The sequence below is a fragment of the Antechinus flavipes genome, chromosome 1 (genome assembly GCF_016432865.1).
Source record: "Antechinus flavipes isolate AdamAnt ecotype Samford, QLD, Australia chromosome 1, AdamAnt_v2, whole genome shotgun sequence".
NCBI lineage: Eukaryota > Metazoa > Chordata > Mammalia > Dasyuromorphia > Dasyuridae > Antechinus > Antechinus flavipes.
In genome coordinates this window covers 36797585-36818924 of record NC_067398.1, presented here as the reverse complement: position 1 = coordinate 36818924, position 21340 = coordinate 36797585, and the positions used below count along the sequence as shown (strand labels likewise).

The following is a 21340-nucleotide window of genomic DNA, read 5'->3' as shown; positions in this document are numbered from 1 at the left end:
GAGGGGAACCTAACTTTAGTACCTGAAGAGGCATGACGAATCCACCTAGAATATGCATAAAATGGATCCCTTGAGACATCTATGAAAACCAATGATCACATTTATTTCTCAGCTATACACAAAGCTTATTTCTGAAAACAAAACTTTATATCACAATATACACATCTGTATATAGTCTGAGTGATTTCCCTTAATAAACTCTTCTTCTCCAAAGGAGGATGAGAATTCATTTCACAAAATAATAACAATGAACAGTAGAATTCATTGGCTTAGCCTATACTTATACAAGGTAATAAGAAATCTAGATGAGAAAATGAAACCAGATATTCCAAAGCCAATTTAAACTCAACATTTCCAAAACTCAATATCAATATACCAAAATCCTCCCTTCTTCCAAACTTGCCTATTAAGGTCATGGGTACTATCACCTTCTCCGTTACTTAGGCTCACACTCTAGTTGCCATCCCTGCTTCATCTTTCAAATCCCAGCTCCCATATGTCATTAAATGTTCTTCTTTAATATCTTTCCTATATGCTCCCTTCCTTGCTCTGACACTAGCTCTAGATTAGAGCAGGTCAACATCACCAGCAGGTAATAACTTCTTTGTTGGTATTCCCTTTTCACATCTCTTCCTACTTCGGTTCATGCTTTGCTCAGCCGTCAAAATGGTCTTTATTAATCACATATTTGAAAATCCTCCCTAATTGAATAACTCTAGGAACTCTTCAAAACTTCCAGGATCAAACTGGAAAACCTTTGTTTTTAAAGCCCAAAACAACCTAACCCTTCTTACTTTTCCAATCTCTTTATATATTACGGCACTTCCTCTACTCTGCAATCCAGTGACACTGGCTTCCTTGATATTCCTCCACACAAAACACTCTGTCTCCCAACAATGAATGCTTTCATAGTTGTCTCACAAGTCTACAACTATCTGTACTCTCCTGCCCATTTCCTGGTTTCCTTTGAGAATCAGCTAAAGTTCTACCTTCTACAAAAACATTCCCCAGTCCTCCTTAATCTTGATGCCTTTCTTCTGAGATTATCCCAAAGGTATCCTGTATAGAACTTGTTTTAAATGAAGTTGTTTACACTTGGTCATCCTCATTAGCCTATTAGGTCTTTGAGAGCAGGGATTGAATTTTGTCTTTCTGTTTATCCTCATCTAATGGAATATTGTGAAGAGTTTGCATGATCTTCTTTAATAAATCATCTCATAATTTGATATCTGGTGATTCAAAGCTAAGCAAGGGGAATAGTAGCAAAAGTTATGCTGAAAAATGTGATTCTAAATCAAGGTTGTTGTTTTTTTTTTTTTTTACAAAAACTTTAGAAATGTTATTTATACAAGACAAATATTTTCTTTAAGAAAAGTTCAAAGGGATTTGATGAATTGAAGTTGCTATGTGGCACAGTAGAAAGCATACTGGATTTAGAATTGGGAAGAGTGGAATTCTGATTCAGTCTCAGACACATTAATTATATAACCCTGGAAGAAGCACTTAACTGCTCTGTGCCTCTCCTCATTTTTAAAATGGGGATAAGAGTACCTAACTCAGAGGTTTCTTGTAAGAACCAAATAAAATGATATATGTAATCTTGATCTCAAGTCCATTTATATATGATTGCCCTTAGAGGTAGGGATTAATAAATCAATGTGAAGAAGCATTTGTGAGTATTTTTGGTAGAGGACAGAGACTGAAGGTTTTCAGGCATATAAGTTTGAGAGAGAAGGCATGCAGTTAAATATTCTAGGGTCTAAAGAGTGGGAAAGATTAAGGGAAGAAGAATACACATACACACATACTCACATATAGATACACACATGTATTGTATATGTATACACATTCATATATATATCTGTATAAGCATATATTGCTTGATAGTACACACACTATATATGAAGAAGCATATTGTGTGTGATAGATAGATGTAATCAATCTTTATATCTTTATCAGCAAGAAGAGTATTCGACAACTGGGCTTCAATCCTAGGTGATACATATATTTTATAAAGCTAAAGCACTATTTAAATGTTAGTTATTATAAAACAATAGCTCAACAATCCAATATAATTTAAGTGGAATATTAGTTATGAACAAGGATGTCTAGTTGTCCATGCCCAAAATCAATGGCCCATGGAAATTGATAAGTTGCTGGGAGAGATCAATACTAAATTAGGACTGGTACTGTGTGTCAATAGCCATTTTTATCTCAACAACAAACAAAATATTGAATCTCAAATATGGCAAACAGACATAAGATATTGACTTGATCACCACTTTTTAGAGAATTTTAACCATTACAAGAGAGTTACCACAGGGGGGAAACTGATTTAATTCAGAAACCAATTCAGCTAGCAAAAACTTATCTTCTTGCCAAACACCGGAATATTACAGTCAAGGATGGACCAGATAAAAGTATAAATTCATTTATAAAATATTACAGAGGAGATTGATGGTAGATTATCAGTAATTTTGACTCACAAAAAGGTAAAAAAAATATATGAGTGGAAAGGGAAGAATAGCTTAAATAAAATTTGATAGGAAATTCAGCTAACCCAATCATCCAAAGATCATAATTGTTAAACTGAAAGGATGGCCACAAAACAGAACAGATGTGGCATGGAACAGATATGCTATGGGAATTTATGCTCAGCATCCATGGTAGTAGAACTGCCATATTTGGATGGTGTCAACATAGTTTCAAATGTGCCCCTATTGGCCAGTCCCCTTTTTCCCCTAAAGGAAAAGCAATTAAGGCAATAAAATCAGGAAAAGTGGGTAGAACTGGCCAAGTAATAAAGAAGAAATTTGCATTTCTATAAAACTGAAGATGACATAATTTTAAAGATACTTGCAGAATGTTTTACAAGCTATCTCAAAGGAGAGGTTTGTTTTGTCTTGTTTTCTGTATTTGTTTGTTTTAATAGAAAAAAAAATCATGGATAGCACTTTTACCAGAAAAAAAAAAAAAACCATGCATATGAGCAAAAAGAAATCAGCAACTGTCAATACACATGCCAATTTTGTTATCTTTACTAAATCTCTACAATAATTATCAATTCATGGAATAAGCATGTATATGTGAGAAGGGAATAGTTAAAGTTTTGATGACTTATTTTCTTCATCAGAATACTTTTTTTGCATTCAAAAACCTGCTAGAGTGTGACAATATATGATTCCTCTATTTCTCTTGTTTCTGGATTTCAAAATAACCATTTAACTCAATAGAGGAAATAAAACAGCCTCAAAACTATCTTCAAACATAGAAACTCCCATGATTATGTTTAAATCATACAATATGCTCTCACAGATGTGACAATAGAGATAATGATCTGCTGAAAATTACTGTCAAGCAAGATACATAACAGGAAGTTGCATGTTCATATAGTCACTGAAGTCATGGGAAATTTTCTCTTCGAAAGGTAGGAATAATACTGAGTTAATAAAATTTAAGAAAACCTTCCTTATATAAGATGGATTAGAAGAAGATTGCCAGGTTAGCAAAGGCCATAATGGGCAAGTCTCTCTCTCTATACATGTATTTATATGAACATATGTATTTGTTTTCTTAGATGTGTATATGCATATGTTCTCCTTGATATAATTCTTAGACATTGCTGCCCAAGCAATCGAGGCCCAAAACTGAAGGAAAAGATCAAATCGAACTGGTGCTCTTTCCATGATCCTAAATTTCTTGTCATACTCCTTCCTCGTGTGTCTTTTGGAATCCTAAGTATTCTTCAAGTCTCTGTTTGAAGGCAGCTTCCTTCTTGAGGCCTTTCCTGTTAAAGCCAATTAAGTTTACCATCTCATCTGATTCAAACTTTTCTTGGATTCTTTATCTATCTCTTCTTCATCCCCTTCACTTCATACCCTTTATTATACTTAGTTGTGTTCCTATTGTATCCACCTAAAGAAGGGAAGGTGGTAAGGGTAGGAGATCATTTATTTTTATTCCTGAATCATCAGCACATCCCAAGCACAATAATTCAGTTAAATAACTGAATTGAATTGATATTCTATTTCCTTAATGCAATGTGTCTGCAAGGCAAATGAATGAAACAATTTTTAGCATGAAATTTAGATGACCATTTGCTATAGACTTGATATTTTCCAAGTCGTCTGTTAAGTGCTAAGGTTATGATCTAAACTGAATGAGAAGTGGAGGATACACAATGAGAAATAGAAAGATTAATTACAAACATGATATTGACAATGAACATAGGTGATCTGAAAAAATGGATGAGACAGGAATATATCAAGACTGGAGGACAGCACTTTGAACTCACATTCACAAAATGTTAAATGAATGAAAGGAAGATTTAATTTTCTGGGAACAGATTCAAGGAAATTACGAGAAGATATGTAAAAGCATCACAAAATACAAAAACACATGTATGAACAGGTAGCATTTTGCTTAGGTGACAGAAATAGACAGATCCATGAGATCATGAATTCATTGAAACAAAAGTATGAAAGCACTAGATTTGAAGAATTTTAATTATTTGGATTGGTGATTTAGACCTTTTCAAATTTACTAGACAACTATTTGGTGTGGAGGCCTATATGAGAAACTGAAATCCAGTATATTTCAATAATTATATCCCCATAAAGATAAGAAAGACTGATCCTACACATGGCTACAAGGCAATGTGAATAAATGTGAAAAATATAAGCTATTCTAAGCAATATGAATCTGAGAAGAGAGTTCCTTTTTTTCTTGGCATTTGATTATCCAATCACAATGGGAAGGCATATAGCATCATTTTAAATCCTCAATACATAAAATTTCCATTGGTTATGGTCTATTTATGCACCAGTTAAAAACATTCTTTAACAAAACAGAATTTTCTAGTTTAGTGGATAAATATACCAGAAGAAATTGCAGAATAATGTTGGGTTGCCAAGCAACCAGGAGCTCACAGACACTTGTTTCTGATCAATTCAACTCATTCATTCAGCTTCTAAGTCAAATTGGTAAAAAAAAAAAAAAATCCTGGTTTTTCGTTTTTGTTGTTGTTATTGTTGTGTTTTCCTTTGGGGAAATTATGGTGACTTTTGGTAACACAATAATATTTGTATTCACAGAAGATAAAAGGCATAGATGTTCTTTTGATTAAAATGTTACCCTAATTCATTATTCTCAACATGATGCTTATGGGGAAGCTATAATTAACTAAGTAGACTAGCAACACTGATAAAATAAACTGCAGTAATTAGTAATGTTTGAGGTGTTAACTGTCCTTCCAAATTAGAGAAGGAAAAAAAAAAGATTCTTGCCTTTAGTTAAAATGTGAAGAAATTTTGAGGGAAAGGCACTATATCTAAATAGTGGCTTGTCCCTCTTCATTCCCCTTCATTGGCTCTCAAATGGAAAAGAAATGGCATATGTTGTGCTACCAAGAGTCAACCAACAGTCACTAAACATTTATTAAGTGCCTACTAAGTGCCCAGCTAAGAGTTGGAAATATTAAGGGAGAAGAAAATGGAACATGTATTTATTAAGTACTCTTCATGTTAGGCACTTTACAAATATTATATCATTTCATCCTCACAATAACCCTGGGAGATCAGAGCAATTATAATCCTATTTTACAATTGGGAAAACTAAGGCAAACAGAGATTAATGGATTTTCCCAGAGTTATCTAACAAGAAAATTATCCAGGCTGGATTTGAATTCATTTTATCTTAGACTGTAGGCCCAGGGCTTAGATCCTCTATGCCACCTAGTTGCAAATGCAAAAGAAACTTTATATAGTTAGTGGTTTAGTTTCAATGAAATTATGTGGCAGAATGTTTGGAAGTAATGTTAAAATGCTGATGAATAGTTATTTTTTCTTTGAATAAATACTTATAAGGCACAATATTTTTTTCCCTTTCTGGAATGAATAGAAGAAACATAATGCTTTCCCTCATTAGCTATTTTAATTTAGCATATTGTATGTAAATCACCATAATAATTGCATTCTCTTCAGACTGTGAATTAGTTACTTAGAATGAAACTGTAATCAAAATGTTCATAATTGAAAATATAGTACTCAGTCTCCAACTAAAAAAATGGCTATGTACACTGATTGAAACCAATAATAAAATGCACCATTGACAACTGTTTTCATGAAGAAGGTTCCTTTGCCTTGATTAAACCATACCATGTCAACTGGTTTACCAAATTTGAATTCAGATCAACTCTATGACTAGTCATGGGTTATTCTTTTCCCCTCATGTCTCACCTTTAGGGAGGTTGTGTGTGTGTGCGTGTGTGTGTGTGTGTGTGTGTGTGTTTTAATGTATTTTTCTGACTCATTTAAGTGTTCATTAGATTTTTTTAAACCATAAAGCAATCTCAAAAATTGTAAAATAGGCATAGAATACTTCGTTCTGTCATCTGTCACAGACCAAAGTGAAAAATTATTTCCAATAAGTGAAACATCTATGCCAGGACTCCTGGGAAACAATATTTAAATGATCAAATGAACTCCAGTCAAGCTGTCACATTAATTCTCTTGGATACCTTTTAAACCTCTATGTGAAGATTAAGCCTTCTCTCAAGAGGGATTGTCAACGCAGAATACCTAAACTTTTACCAGTAAATACACAATTTAACCAGATTTTTCAAGTTTGCTTATTATCCTATTGGTTCTGTTCCACTGTGGAATCTTCCCTTACCCAATGGGGAAAAAAGATTAGAGATCTAATATTTTACTTATCAAATCCTTCATAAAATGACCTAGCTAAATGAATAAAATGTTTAGACAAAACCAAAAAAAAAAAAAAAACTATGTTCTAGGTTTAGGGAACAAGAATTCATTCAGGATTTACTATGTACCAGTTGCTATGAAAAGTGGCTGAGATAATCTGTCATCTATACTGAAATTTTATTTTCAAAGAATGTCAATATTAAGATATAAACCTGGAGGGCAGTGGAAATGGTATATATGTATATGTATGTATGTAAGTATATAGGTATATATTTATGTATGAGCATATGGATATCTGCATATATCTATATTTATCTATAAAATCTCCCACATTTATTTTTCTGACATTCACCAAAAACACATGAGTAAACATACAAGACCGATTTCATATAGAGAGCCTGCATACTTCATGAGATCACCGAACTTCAAGGTAGCAGCTATGTTCAATGGAGTATTACATCATGTAATAGACTTAATGATTGAAATTAACTTTACAGAGCTGGGAGTATAGTCTATGGTGAAGAAATCACACACCTAGTGGGCTGAAAAGTAAACACTTATTTCCTTTCACTAAAAGCCATTGTTTGAAGGCCTTGAGGACAGTATAACTACAAGAAAACACAAAGCATCAGATGATTTTACCATTGCACTCTGAAGCCCTTTTTGGAAAGTGAGCACAAAATGCTCTGAAATCCATTTTTAATGAACTACAGTACCCAGAAATCACACTCAGTCAAATTCTTTTAAAATATCACCCATTTGTCTCAATTTACTCCCTAACTACATTGAGGAGCTCACAAGAGATCATTATATACCACCACACTGTGCCACTTTGGGTAAATTCACTACAGCACTTAAGGATAAAATGGGCAGAATGAAATTAAATGTATATCTGAACCAAAGAATACTATCCAAGCTCATTATTATCCATCAGGGAAGGCTGAAATTAAGCAAACTGAACTCAAAAAGCAGCAACTGTAAATGGGAACAAGGGACCGCCCCCCTCCTTCCCCCGGCCCCCATTTCCCACATCCAGAGTCCTAGAAAATATCTTGATTTTATTCATTAAAATCTCGTTTTTTCCTCCTCCAGTACGGCTACTCAAAGTTTCCCCTCCCTCCCGTTTGCTGAAGCACGCTTCTCGATGCCCTCCCATGCCAACTTTGCCAGGTCCAGCAGCTTATTCATCTCAATCTGCTCTGGCCAGAATCTTGCCTTTCTGAATGGTCTCAGTGGCAGTGACAGATGGTTTCAGAGAGGAGAGGGAAGAGGAGACAGAATGGCATGGAGCAGAAGGTGGCTTCCAAAAGAGCCACTGGTGCCAGAGCTCAGCGTCCCTGCCTCCCCTCCCCAGCAGTCCCTGAAGATGTGCCTGGCGCGGTGCACGCGCTCTCACGAACGCGGCCGCGTACACACGGGCACGGGAGCGTGCACCACCAAACGCATTCCAAAGCTCCCCAAGTTGCCGGGTCCCCAGTGCCTCCTCCGTTGTTCCCCGCGGGCTAAGCCTGGCTCGCTTCCCCCCTGGCAGCCAAAGCCGAGGATTTAAAGGGCAAGGTTCCGAACAAGCGGCAGAGACTGGAAACGTGGGATTTCCTTGCCAAGAACCTCTTCCCCAACAACGAACGCATCTCCTTCGAGCAACCCACTGTACCAGCCTAGATCGGGTCCCTGGGGGAGGAAATGGGGGTCACCCAGGGTACTTCTAGCCTAGGCACTCCACCCTCCCACTCTTCCTCCTCTCCTTTATCTATCTTTTAGGGCAAAAATAGGGAAAAAAAATCTCAGTGCCTTAATCTCCCCGGAGAGCCAAAGGCAGCTCTATCTGCACACCCCAGGTCAAAACACTAGGTTCCTTGGGTTTCCCTAGGCTCCCGCCCCCCAATCCCTCAACTCTCCTCTCCCTTTCTCTCTCCCCTTACACACACACACACACACACACACACACACACACACACACACACCCCTCCGTTCTTCTGTATCTTGGCACCCTGGCTGGGCGCTCTCCAGACACTTACCCTTCCTTGTTGCCAGCGTTTCTACTTCAGCTCTGCACTCCCTCCCGCTCCCCCATAGCCCACCCCCTGGAGATGGTGGTTAGTAGCTGCCCAAGTAATAGTAGGAACAGGAGTTGATTGGATTTTCCACCCAGCCTCCTTGCTGAGAGAGGGCGGCTTTAGAGAAGTGGACAGGGACAGAACTGCCCCATCTACCAACCCCTCCCCCCGCCCCAGGAGCTCTCCAGATTTCAATCAGATATATTCTCTCTCTCTCTCTCTCTCTCTCTCTCTCTCTCTCTCTCTCTCTCTCTCTCTCTCTCTCTCTCTCTCTCTCTCTTCACACACACACACACACACACACACACACACATATTCACACCCTACATTCGCACACACTCACCAAAAAACCGGCACAAAGAAGGAAGAAGGGAACATCCGTGACCGGCATGTCTAGGTCCTCAGGCACAGCTTCCAGGGAGCCATGGTAACGCGTCGAGCCCCCAATTCTTTCAAACTCTCTCTCTCTCTCTCTCTCTCTCTCTCTCTCTCTCTCTCTCTCTCTCTCTCTCTCTCTCTCTCTCTCTCTTTCTCTTTCTTTCTCTCTCTCTCACACACGCACAAGCACACAGGTCTGTGAACCCCTGATGCTTTTACCCACCTAAGGGGTAGAAAGAAGGGCGAGTTGAGAGCCCGTGCAGTTCATCTCTTCCAGACAGCTAAATGACCAGAAGGAGGCCTTTTGGGATCATTGAAGGGAGGTTATCTTCAGTAGCTCCAAGCAGTTGCTGGGTGTTAAGGTGGAGGAAGCCCCATAGGGTTTCCACCTCCCTCTGATTGACAGGAATATTAACTTAAATTTTAGTAATGGAAAGAGAGGTGTTAGAGGATCAGAGAAGTAGGGAGAAAGGGGTACAAATGGAAGGAGACAGGTGGAGGACCACAAACACGTTGTTTCCCACTTTGTGGGAGATGGATTGCTTACACACACACACACACACACACACACACACACACACACACACAGACACACACACACACACACACACACACCCTTTCCAATACTGAGTCAAATCGCCACCCAGTCCCCTATCTTGATAGAGGAATGCTTTAGGGATTGAAAGATCTTGGGAGGGAGAGAATTAGCAGGGGAGGAAGAAGCAGGGCACGACTGCGAGTGAGAAAGATCACCACCACCCCAACAAATTTCTGGCAACACACCTCGTTGGCCTTCCTGGGCGAGATCAGATTTCGTGCTTCCCCAAAGGAAAGTTCTTCCGCCACCCCAGTTGCTCAGAGCAGAAGCTAGGCTGACTTGCAGGGTTAAGAGCCTCTTGTTTTCCGCTGCTCCTCCTCAGGGAGTAACCAGCCTCTCCCAGGTTGGCAGCACGCGAATCCGTCGGGGAGGCTCCGCCTTACCCCCTCCTGGAGCTGGCACAAGACAAGAAAAGGCAGCTCCCGTCCCGCCTTGTACCCCTCCCTGCCTATCCACTCTCTCTCCTCTCAAAATCAAGGCAGTTCTCACTTCCCTCTCCCCTCTCCTGTCGCCTTCTCTCTCGGGCTTTCCCTCCCCCGCCTTCTCTTTCTGCTTTGCCTCCCACCCCCACCTTCTCTCTATTTTCTGTATTGAGCAGCTTTTTTCCCTTTTCTCCTTCCAATCACCCCTAATTCATACATTCTTCCACCAGCCAATCTCTCCGTATTGCCTCCTTTTCCCCCTGTCTCTCAGTCACTGGCTTGCTACTCTGTCTAGCTTTAGAGCTTTTCCTTCATAGGAATTAGGAATAGAATAAAAATAAGTCCGGAACTTTTCCCACCCCTCATATCTGCGTGATCGTAGAAGAACCTTTACTCTCTTGCTACAAATGGGCTCAGCTTGGAACAGGTCAAAGATAATTTTAGTTGTCCTATTGGTTTTCTTTGATGCTTATACCAGATGATCTTATATCAAGCTTGACAGGGCAGCTATTGCTACATTTCAAAGGGCTGTGCTGAATTTGGCTATAATTTAGCACTATCTATTAAAGAAAAACATATATGTATACATATATACATACACATATACATATACATATATCCTCATCAAGGGTGTGATATACACACTAATATTTCCTATCTTGGCAATAAACATGATTTTGTCATTACATTTCAAACTTATAAGCCCTCGAATGTTTGTTAATTACAGAGGCAACATTTTATTGTGTGTATTATTAGGTTTCTATGTAAGCTTAAATTCTCCAGATCCATATTTTAACTGTGAGTATCTTAGAAGTAAAGTCACTCAATTATATGTCTTTTAAAAATATTTTCCTTGTTTTCAAGTCAGTCAGTGAATCAGGCAACAAGCTTTCATTAAGCACCTACTATGTACTTAGCACTGTGTTAAATACTAAGAACAGAAACAGAGGTGGGGAGAGGGAGACAAGACAATTATCCCTACTCTCAAGGAGTATGTAGTCTAAGGTGGGAGACAACATCCATGTTGTCTGGTCAGGTTATCTTAAAATATTAAAATCAACACGGGAGTATTTACAAGCTTTCCCTTACATATATACATATTCAAATCCGGTTTTTTTTTTTTTTTGAGGGGGGGGGCTGGAAAAGTTTTTTTTTAACTAAAAAGAAAAAATCCTATCTTCTTTAAGCCCTGACTGGTTATTGGGAAATTGTAGACTTCTAATTTTTATTTCACTAGGACTGTGAGGTTGTCCTTCCAATTTCTGTTCTCCTTCAATGCACTATCCTTAAAAACCTGAACAAACCTGGGAAGAGGATTCCAGCCTACAGAATAACAGACAAACCACTCAAAGTCCTGCTTCTGAAGCAATTGAATAAAAGATTTCAAAAATTAATGTGATGTTATAAATTTCAATAATTACTAACCTTAGTGGGTGTATTTCCTGCTCACTATGCTAGACAAAGTGCAAATGCAAGTGAGGGCAGAATTTGTTCTAGGCTTAAATTTGATGGTTGGGGGGAGGAGAATTAACTTCTTTTCCTGAGGCATAATTATTCATCTAGAAAATTTCTGAAGAGGAAGTTAAGACAGAATATTAAATATAGTCCCTACAAAGGGAAATATTATGCCTGTGGGAAAACATTTCCCAATGTCAAAGTCTACAAAAGAAACTAAAAGTCAGGCTAAGCTCAAGAGTTTAAGCACTTTCTTTGTAAACAGCCAGAAAGCAATGGGCTCAGGTCTAGTCATGTATGACTGTACCAACAAGGTTCCAACTGAACACTGGACTCATTTTCTTCCTGACTTGTTCCAAAATAGAAGCATCAATTTATTCCTGAATTCAAATATCCCTCAAGTGAGAAGCTACTCCAATAGTTAGAAATCTCATAATATAGAGGAATTGAAGTTTTAAATGTTTTCTTTAAGGATGGTTAAGATAAAAGCAATGTCCTTGTCTTTGATGCATTATGTTAAATGGAGGAGGGGGATAAAGCCTTCATTAAATATCTATATGGAGCAACTATATTTCTGGTCCTGCTTCAGATACTTACTAGTTGTGTGAATTTGGACAAGTCATTAAAAAATCTCTGGGAATCATTTTCTAATCTATAAAATGAGACATACAAAATCTCACAGGACTATTATGAGGGTCAAATGAGATAATGAATCTCTTTTTGCAAATCTTTATATTGCTCTATAAAATGTGAGCTATCATTCATCATTACTGTCGTCCTTTTCAACAAAACAGTTGTAGAGTCTTTCACTTTGGCAGGCAGGGCAATACCTTCTCTCACACATACTTTATTTTGGTGCCTTCCAAACAGTGAACTAACTCTGTCAATGTGTTTGTCAATCTCATCCTCTATATGGACATCTCTGGAAAGTATATTGCTAAGGTAATTGAACTTATCCTCAGCCATCAAAATTTCTCCATGTACTGTAGCCAATGGTTCCGCATATGGATGATATGGTGCTAGTTGGTGGAGCACCTGTATTTTCTTGGTGTTAATTGTTAGGCCAAAATTATCACAAGCCCCAGAATTGATGTATACTTTGTTACATCTAAGTCTCAAAGGCTGCACTTAGTACACAATCTTCAAACAAAGCCTTCCCTCACTCTACTTCCACTTTAGTCTTGCTTATAGTGTTTTCAAGTTGAAGAATTTACCATCAGTTGCATATATGATTTTGATGCAGTTTGGACCCTTCTTGGAGGCACCTGAAAACTACTGAAAATATCATACTAAAAATCTTGGGAGCAAGCATACAGCCCTATTTTATTCCATTGTTGACTATGAAAGTATAAGAGCATTGTCTATCTAGAACCTGAGCAAACGTGGCACTAGGAAACTGATGTACAGTACTAATGAACTTTTCCAGGCCACCACATTTTGCCATAATTTTCAAAAGCTTTCATGACTGATAGCATTAAAGTCCTCATTAGATAGACAAATGTATACAGATCTTTGTTCTATTGCTGGCATTTCTCCTGGATTTGTTGGACAGCAAACACCCACATCGACCATTTCTCAGCCCTTTTTGGAATAAAATTGGCTCTCAGGTAGATGACCATCTTCCAGGTGAAGGATCATCCTATTAATAAGCACTCTGGCAAGAGTCTTACTGGCAACAACTAAGAGAGAGATTCCTGTGGTTGTTACAGCGTGGCCTATTTTCTTTTTTTATTGCAAAGCACACTCCTGGGAGAATAACCTCCTCTTGCCACATAATCCAGAAAATTTTTGTCAGTTTTTGTATCAACAGTGGACCTTCTGCCTTGTAGATCTCAGCTGGAATAAAATCAGCACCAGGAACTTTGCCACATGAAAGGAACCTAATGGTATTCAAAACCTTTTCTGCAGTTGCAAGTTTGGCTGGAGAGGGATTGACTTTAACCTGAAGTATACCATCATTGACTTCAGCATTGATTGATGTTGTTTTGTTGAGAACACTATGGAATTATTCAACCCACTTCTCCAGAATTATGTCTTTATCACTTATCAGTGTGGCTCCCTCGACAATGACTTGTTTTGGCCTGTAAATAGCCTTCAAGGTATGAAAAATATCTTCTAGATTGTTACTAAGGGTGTAAAACTGAATTTTTTCTGCCTTCTTACTCAGCCAAGAAGCCTACATCTCTCTAAGTTTTGCTTTCACTTTAAATTTGATGGAGTTAAATGCTACCTTTTTAGAGACAGATGAACTATCCTCTGTTGAGTACTTATTTTGCATTTAGAAGTTTCTGAATTTCCTGTATCATATCAATACCAATGTTTGCAAGTATCCTGGTCCAAATGAGTAAATGCAATACTATATAGCAAATCTCTGCCCATTTCTTTTTTGTGTTCCATTCTTGCCAACTGAGAGTAGGTTTAGTTTTCCTTCCAAATTAGCAACTGTTCCCACTCAGAAAAGCCTTCTAAATCTTCTAGTAGTCATCTTGCCTCAGGATGCTTTTGTTGAATGTAAAAGTTTAGCTTGGAGAGGATGTTTATGATCAGCCTAGCACTCTGCCACCCACTTCACCTTAGTTATTTTTTCAGCTGTCTATCTCTTTTCCTTACAGTGTCATAGATGTATCCATGAAGTTTTATTGTGTCTAGCTAAATGGAAAACAGTGTTGGTGATGAGAAGATTATGAGGGCACAACTCTTCATTTTAAGTTACCATTTCTGTTGCTATTTGCCACTCCATTTCTCCCAAGGATTCCCTTCCATATCTGGTAGTCTGAGTTTACTCTATTATTAAAGTCATGCAGAATTATAAGCTTCTCTTCTTTTGGTACATTAATGATAAGGGTCTATAGGTGAAATTTTTATTTGATTTCATCAGGATTGGTCATGTTGAGAAGATAGGCATTAATGATGGAGGAATAGGTGGTTTCCTGCAAGTGGCAATGGCTTTGTTAGGACTCTTGTTCACTTTTTTTGATAAGTATACAAACTTATTGAATAGAATAGTTTTGATTGCAAAACCTATGCCAGCTTCCTGGCCACTCCAGAGAAACAAAATAAAACAAAACAAACTAGCAAACAAACAAAAAAACTAAACTAAACAAAAAAAAAAGTGGGTATCCAGTCCTGACTTTCATAATCTGGTCTTCATTTTCAAATTTGTTTTATTGAGAAATGTTATTTGGAAACAATATTTGTGAGTTCTCTCTCCATAAGAGCTGTTCATCTTTCAGGTATGCTGGATTTCTTGCTTTTCATAAGTGTCCACATATTCCATGTACTAATGATGAATGAAATCATTTTCACAAAAGGTTTTGTTTGTGTGTATATGGGGTTGGGAGCTGTTTTGACCACAAAGCAGGATTCCCATCTGTCATGGCAAGCAAGTCAGGATTGAGTAAACAAACTGTTTTGGGGGAATCTTTCTAGCTCTTTCTTCATATCAGGAGATAAGTATTGTGGTCTTTAAAACACTGGTGAGATACTCAATTAGACTGCCAAATTTCACTGTTTCTTCCTATGAGAAGATAACTCTATGGTCTAAAGCACCTATGTTCATGGTTATGATTACACTTCCCATTATATCCACACCTACTGCTTCATCACTTGCCTGTTGCTACAGGACTTTGAGGTATGCAAAAATGGTAAAATGGTATGGCTGATGTCTTTTGATTCATATATAAAGTGAGTTTAAGTGAGGTAGTATTGTTTGAAATTGCTGGTCCCACTCTCTCTTCCAGAGTCATCTAAGTCCAATGGCAAGATAAAAGCCAAAATGAATGGTGATGGTTCAGGAGAGAGTAGGTGACCTTGCTACCTTCAAGGTTTAATTAAACTCTAAGTACCCCATAGTACTTGCTTTAGCTGCCTTCATGGACTTTTGCACAATTTTTTTTCACCTACCCATTCTGGTGGAAAAAGTTTTTACATGCTTGGGCCAGACATCCTCCTATTCATTGAAATGTTTGAGAGTCCTTGGTTATCTTCAACCTGTTATAAACCCATCTGTTAAGATGGTTTGCCAAGGTAAACCACTGTATAACTATTGCTCCTTGGAGCTACTTGGAACTGAGAGTTGAATCAGGTGAATAGCAAAGATGGAAAGCAGCCCTGAAGAAGGGTCATCAGTCCTTATACCAGAGGTACTAGTCATCCCTGCAAAATGTAGGAAACTAGCCAAAACTTGAAAGAAGATAGGAAAACCAAGAGGTAAAAGTGAGGAAGGAGTTTCAGGGATGGAGGACAGCCAGGAAAAAATGCATAGAAATAGAAGATGGAGTGTCCTCTAAGAGGAATAGCAAGAATGTTAGATTGAGTACTTGGAGCAAAGTAAGGTAAAATAAGCCTGGAATGGTAGAATGGGGGTGGTTTTAAAAGCTTTTAAAAACAAAATTGAGGATTTAATGTTTGATCCTAGAGCCAATAGAGAAGCATTGGAGTTTAGTGAACAAGGTAGGGATGCAACATGGTTCCAATTGGACATTAGGATGAACATTTTGATGGCCAAAAAAATAGAGTATAATAGAGTAAGGAGAGCCTACTAGGCTAGGTGTGAGGTGATGAAGGCATGCACCAAGATTTTGGTGAGAAAAGAGAAGATGAAGGATAGGGGATGAGGGATTCTTTTAAAAAAATTTTTTTGTTGGTTTTTGCTGAGCAATTGGGGTTAAATAACTTGCCCAAAGTCACACATCTAGAAAGCATTATTTGCCTAAGGCTAGATTTGTCTGAGACCAGATTTGAACTTAGGTTCTCCTGACTTCAGGACTAGTACTTTATCCACTGTGCCATCTACCTGTCCCTGATGAGGGATTCTTTAAAAGAAGAAACAACTGGATTTAATGACTGATTATATATGGCACAATAAGAGATAATGAGATAATGACATCTAGAACATAAATTTGGGTGAATAAGAAGATAATGGAATCCTCAACAGAAATAGGGAAATTGGGAAGTAAGGAAAGTTGAGGAGGAAGGTTAATGAATTCACTTTTTGACATATTGAAAATCAGGCTGTCTACTAGATATTTAGGTAGAAATATACAATAGTTAGTTTAAAACGTAAGACTAAAGGTTAGGAGAGAATAAGGTCTAGACAAATAGATCTAACATTATCCGCATAGGGATGATAACTAAATTTATGGAAGCTGATGATATTGCCAAAGAAAGGGAATAACAGAGAGAAGAACAGACAGAAAGAGCTCGAGACAGAGATGCCAAAAAAGTGACCAACACAGAAATAAAAAGATTTCTAGTATAAAAACTAATCCAATGAGAGTTTATAAAAACAAAATTGGGTCACTTAAATATTATTCCCAAAATTAAAATTTCTCCATGAAAGAAATGTGATTGAGAGACATGTAGTCTCTTCCCATGATGTGCAAATTACTGTCTCTCTGAGAATAAATGGATGTGTACATAGATGTACCTATATGTATATTCTTACTATTGTGAATATGCAAGTATCTTTTTCAATAATGATCAGTACCAAGGACAAACAGTAAGTCTGGCCCTAGGAAAATCAAGACTCTTGTTGATCTATTGGGTGAATGAGCTGGGAAGAGAAGAAAACTTCCTTAGTAGCCTTGCCTAAATTTTAAAGCTCTATTGTAGCTGTCAGATTATGAGGAAGCTAAGTATTATGGGAGGAGCTGACAGGGTATAAATCTTTCCCCTAAGAGTAGTCACTTACTACCAAGGAGACCCTGTACAAGTTATTAACACATCTGAGCTTTAATTTCTTCATTTCTAAATTTATCTTTGAAATCTGTCCATCCCCATGTTCATGATTCTATAAAGACCATAGATCAAGATTTGGGAGGGACTTTTGATGACAAGTATACTCAAACCTCTCTCCTTTTAAAGATGAGGTAAATGAGTGCAAAAGGATAAATATCTTAGCTCAGATGTTAAGTGGGATCTTTTGATTTCAAATCCACCAGTCCTTCCCCTATACCTCTTTGAGCTGTGTGATTTCTAAGATTTCTAAGATGTTTTAATTCCTGCGAGATTTTCTTTCTTCTGTTGCTCTTCTCTGAAACTTACAGGATGAATTACACCCTTGGCAGTGACCCATCTCTCCCTCTGATATTCATTAAACTGATGTGTATATTTGCAGAAGATAGATCAGGCATCTTTTAAACTATTTTCCAAAGGGCAGCTATTTCTGTTTAAAGTCTAGAAAGGTATAAACTTACACTTCACAATCAAAATCCTGAGTATAATAAAATCTATCCTAGTGAACCTCAAATAAAAGCAAAGGGAGTGTCTTTTATGACTATAAGCAGAAGGTGAGAGAGATAGGCCAAAAGAAAAAGGAATACAGAAACAGATAAAAGGTAGCTGGAAGCTTAAGGTGTTTTTCATCTTTTATTCATTATTTATTGCCTACCCAAAGACTGAACCATATTTGATACCATTCCCAGAATGAGGTCTACAAAGAGAGGTACTTCCAAGAATGGCATTGCCTTTTGGCAAAGTTGAGTAGCTAGAATGATGGCATTGTTCCTAGAAAAACCATGAAGGAGAAGGGATGTAGTTTTGGAATTGGCATTTCAGCCTAGCAATATAGTGAAGTAAAGGATTGATGGGGCATTTCTTGCCAGCTACAGAATCAGGAAAAGCAGGATATTTTTACCTCCAGAATAGTAAAGGTATTCTTAAAAGAATAAGGCAGTCACTATCTAATCAAAAATAAATAAATAAATAAATAAATAAATAAATAAATAAATAAATAAATAAGAGAAGAAGTAAAAATGTCTCCCCTAGACTGAAACATGATAATTCTATGAACAAAATTAGAAGGATAAAGGTAAATATTTGCTTCATCCAATGGGTTATTAAAATATGTGACTGTGCTTTCAGAAGTCTCTGAACCAAGCACCCTTTCTATCCTTTAAAGGGAGTAGGTAATTTTATGACCATTGATAACATTATAGTTATGCAGCTAAAATAATGTCAAATGTAATCAAATCTCATGCTTCAGGGCTTCCATTGATTGTGTGGAGGGGGTCAAGAAAGATTACACACGTGTGTGTGTGTGTGTGTGTGTGTGTGTGTGTGTTTTTCTCCTTGTTCAGAACTGCACAAGGAACTAGTGAGATGGTACAACTCTCCAAGGAGTTAAATGAATTTAAAAAAAAATAGCCTTTTCCATTCAAAGATATAATAGAGATACATTATAAAACCAGATTGTTTTATTTTAGTTCATTGTTTATATTTGGGAAAGGTTGGGATCTGAATTTTTAATTTTTTTCAATGTCTAATTACTACATGATAAATATATCGCACATCATAAATAAGGAATTGCCGAGAATGAACTTTAAAAAAGATAGTGAATTGAGAAATTATGCCTGAATATAGGTGGTTTTCAGAATGAGATTAATGGACTAATGAGGGCTCCGTTGTTATCCTTCTCATGTTAAAAGAAAGCAAAAAAATTGTCCAAGGTGCTTAGACTTTTTATGATAACCTTTGGAGGACATGGACCACAGAAACACAAGACAAGCAAACATACAAGGTTGTAACTGGCATCATTAGAGAGAAAAGAAGCATAAATGAATTCAGAGATCCAATGGTGTATTTATGTTTTCCCAAATATGTTCATGAAGCCAAGGATCTTTTAATCTATTGGGACCTTAGGCATTCATTACTCCCAACTTCTTTTGTAAAAGGAAAACTAATCACAGAAAGATCAAGTAATTTAAGTTTAGAGAAAAACTGAGTGATTTATTCAAACTTAAGCAGCTGTTTAAGGGGTACAGTGTTAAGACCACACAGTACCTAGAAAGCATGTATATAGAAGCCTATGAAGGGAAATTAAGTGAATTCGGAGTGTAAGAAAGCCAGGGTCCTCTCTCTGGAGAAAGTCTTTCTAATTCTATTTCTCTGCTTCCATATAGAGGAATGGGTAACAATACAAGGACAGGACTCTGTCTCTATCTTTGTCTTCCTTTGTCTCAGTTTCATCTAAACAACCATATGCTCAGCTCTCTGAATCCTATTAATAGGAAAAAAGGACTAACCTTGAGATTTCACTTGTAAAATTCCCTCTAACAATGTTTGTCAATAATACCCCTGCAATTTTAATCTTAGAGAGTTTCCTAGAATACCAAAAACTTATTTCTGAGCCATGGGACCCGGGGGCAAATTACTCTTTGACTCAATTTATTCATCTGTAAAATGGGGGGTGCCAAGATTGATGGAAAGATCAAATGTTATAAAAATTATAAAACATTTAGCATGATATAAATCATATTAGTGATGTCAGTGATGAAGATGATACTCTCCTCTCATTATAACAAGGTATGCTAAAGCCAAACTTTACTGTTTGATTGTTAAATTTTCATTGTAAACATTCAGATATTAGAAATTGGCAAACACTGCAAACCAAGATGTGATTTATTACTTTGTTATTTTTCTAAACTTAAGAAAGTGGAGAGAGTGAAGGAGTTAATAGTGCAGATTAAACTTAAAAGCATATTGGATATACATTTTCCCTATGCCCCACAGAGAAAAAGTTGTTTAACATTTTTAGCACAGCACTGTCAGCACATTTCAGAGAGTTTGAATCCAGGCCTTCTTGACTTATAAGATAGCTCTCTGTACTACACTTAATACTGTGTGACCTTGAATAGATCATTTAATATCACTGGGACTGGGTTTCCTCTACAGCAGAAGAAAGGAGAAGGATTTATATAATAGGTGACTTCTAACATTCCTTTAAACTTTAGCTCGCTAATCTTCTTATTCTACACTCTTCTTTTTCTTCTTTAGGATTTTTTAATTATTGTACATCAAAGTTTCATTTTTGATGATCTGTTATTTCTCTTGCATCATTTTGGCTTTTTAGATTCTCAGGTCATCTCTCATCTGACTTTTTTTAAACTGCTTCCTTAACAGAGAGCATATGTAACTCTTAACAGTGTTCAGTTTTTCTTTCATTGAATGACATGATGATAACCTGTAAGATAAAGTTACTACTGTCTTCTGAGCAAATTGATAAGTGCTCTGTCATTTCTGAATTAGTGAAGACTAGTATCTCTCATTTCTTCCTTTGCCTCCTGGAAAACTAAAAGCATTTTAAGAATGTATTAGATATTCCACTTTCAGCTGAATAAAAAAAAAAAAATTAGAAGATTTCAGGTAATAATCCCTCCTAGATACAAAGTTTTACATCTGTGCCATTTCTGTGACAATAATGGAAAACTTATTACTCTTTTAATCTATTCAGCATCATGGCCAGTCTACAATGGTATCCCTGGGATTTCTCTATTCTCCACCCAGGAAGAATTACACTATGCTGTTTTTTGAGTCTTTCTTCAGTTGTGTTCAATTCTTTCTGACCCCATTTGGGTTTTTCTTGGCAGAGATTCTGGAATGATTTGCTATTTCCTTCTCCAGCTCATTTTACAAACGAGGAAACTGAAATAGGGTTAAGTGACTTGCCTGGTGCCACACAGCAAATGTCTAAGGCCAGATTTGAACTCAGGAAGATATTTTCCTGACTCCGGACCCTGGATTTTATGCATTGTGGCATCCACCTTCCTTCAATTACATTATAATCCTCTTGGGATGGCTATTTTCCTCATGCATTCCTACTCCAATACATTTCTATAAGGTATCTTTCTTTGGAATACAATATATTTTTCCATTGCTATATTCTAACCCCCAATTCTATATACTAAGTATCTATGATATTTCTGATATACTTATCTCCTTATGTTA

At 37.1% G+C, this 21340-nt stretch overlaps 1 protein-coding gene across 5 annotated transcripts in view; it reads right to left on the bottom strand.

Moving 5' to 3' along the window:
- The window catches only part of CHL1 (cell adhesion molecule L1 like), a 291442-nt gene extending 281208 nt beyond the window's left edge, over positions 1 to 10234 (bottom strand). For 4 of the 5 annotated variants that reach the window (XM_051980967.1, XM_051981004.1, XM_051980995.1 and 1 more), the window contains exon 1: positions 9923 to 10234. The gene's annotated coding sequence lies outside the window, so the exon portion shown is untranslated. Of the gene's footprint in view, positions 1 to 9104; positions 9214 to 9922 lie in introns of those variants that run through there. The other variant, XM_051980976.1, reaches the window with a different exon arrangement.
- Between the last annotated feature and the right edge of the window lie 11106 nt (positions 10235 to 21340).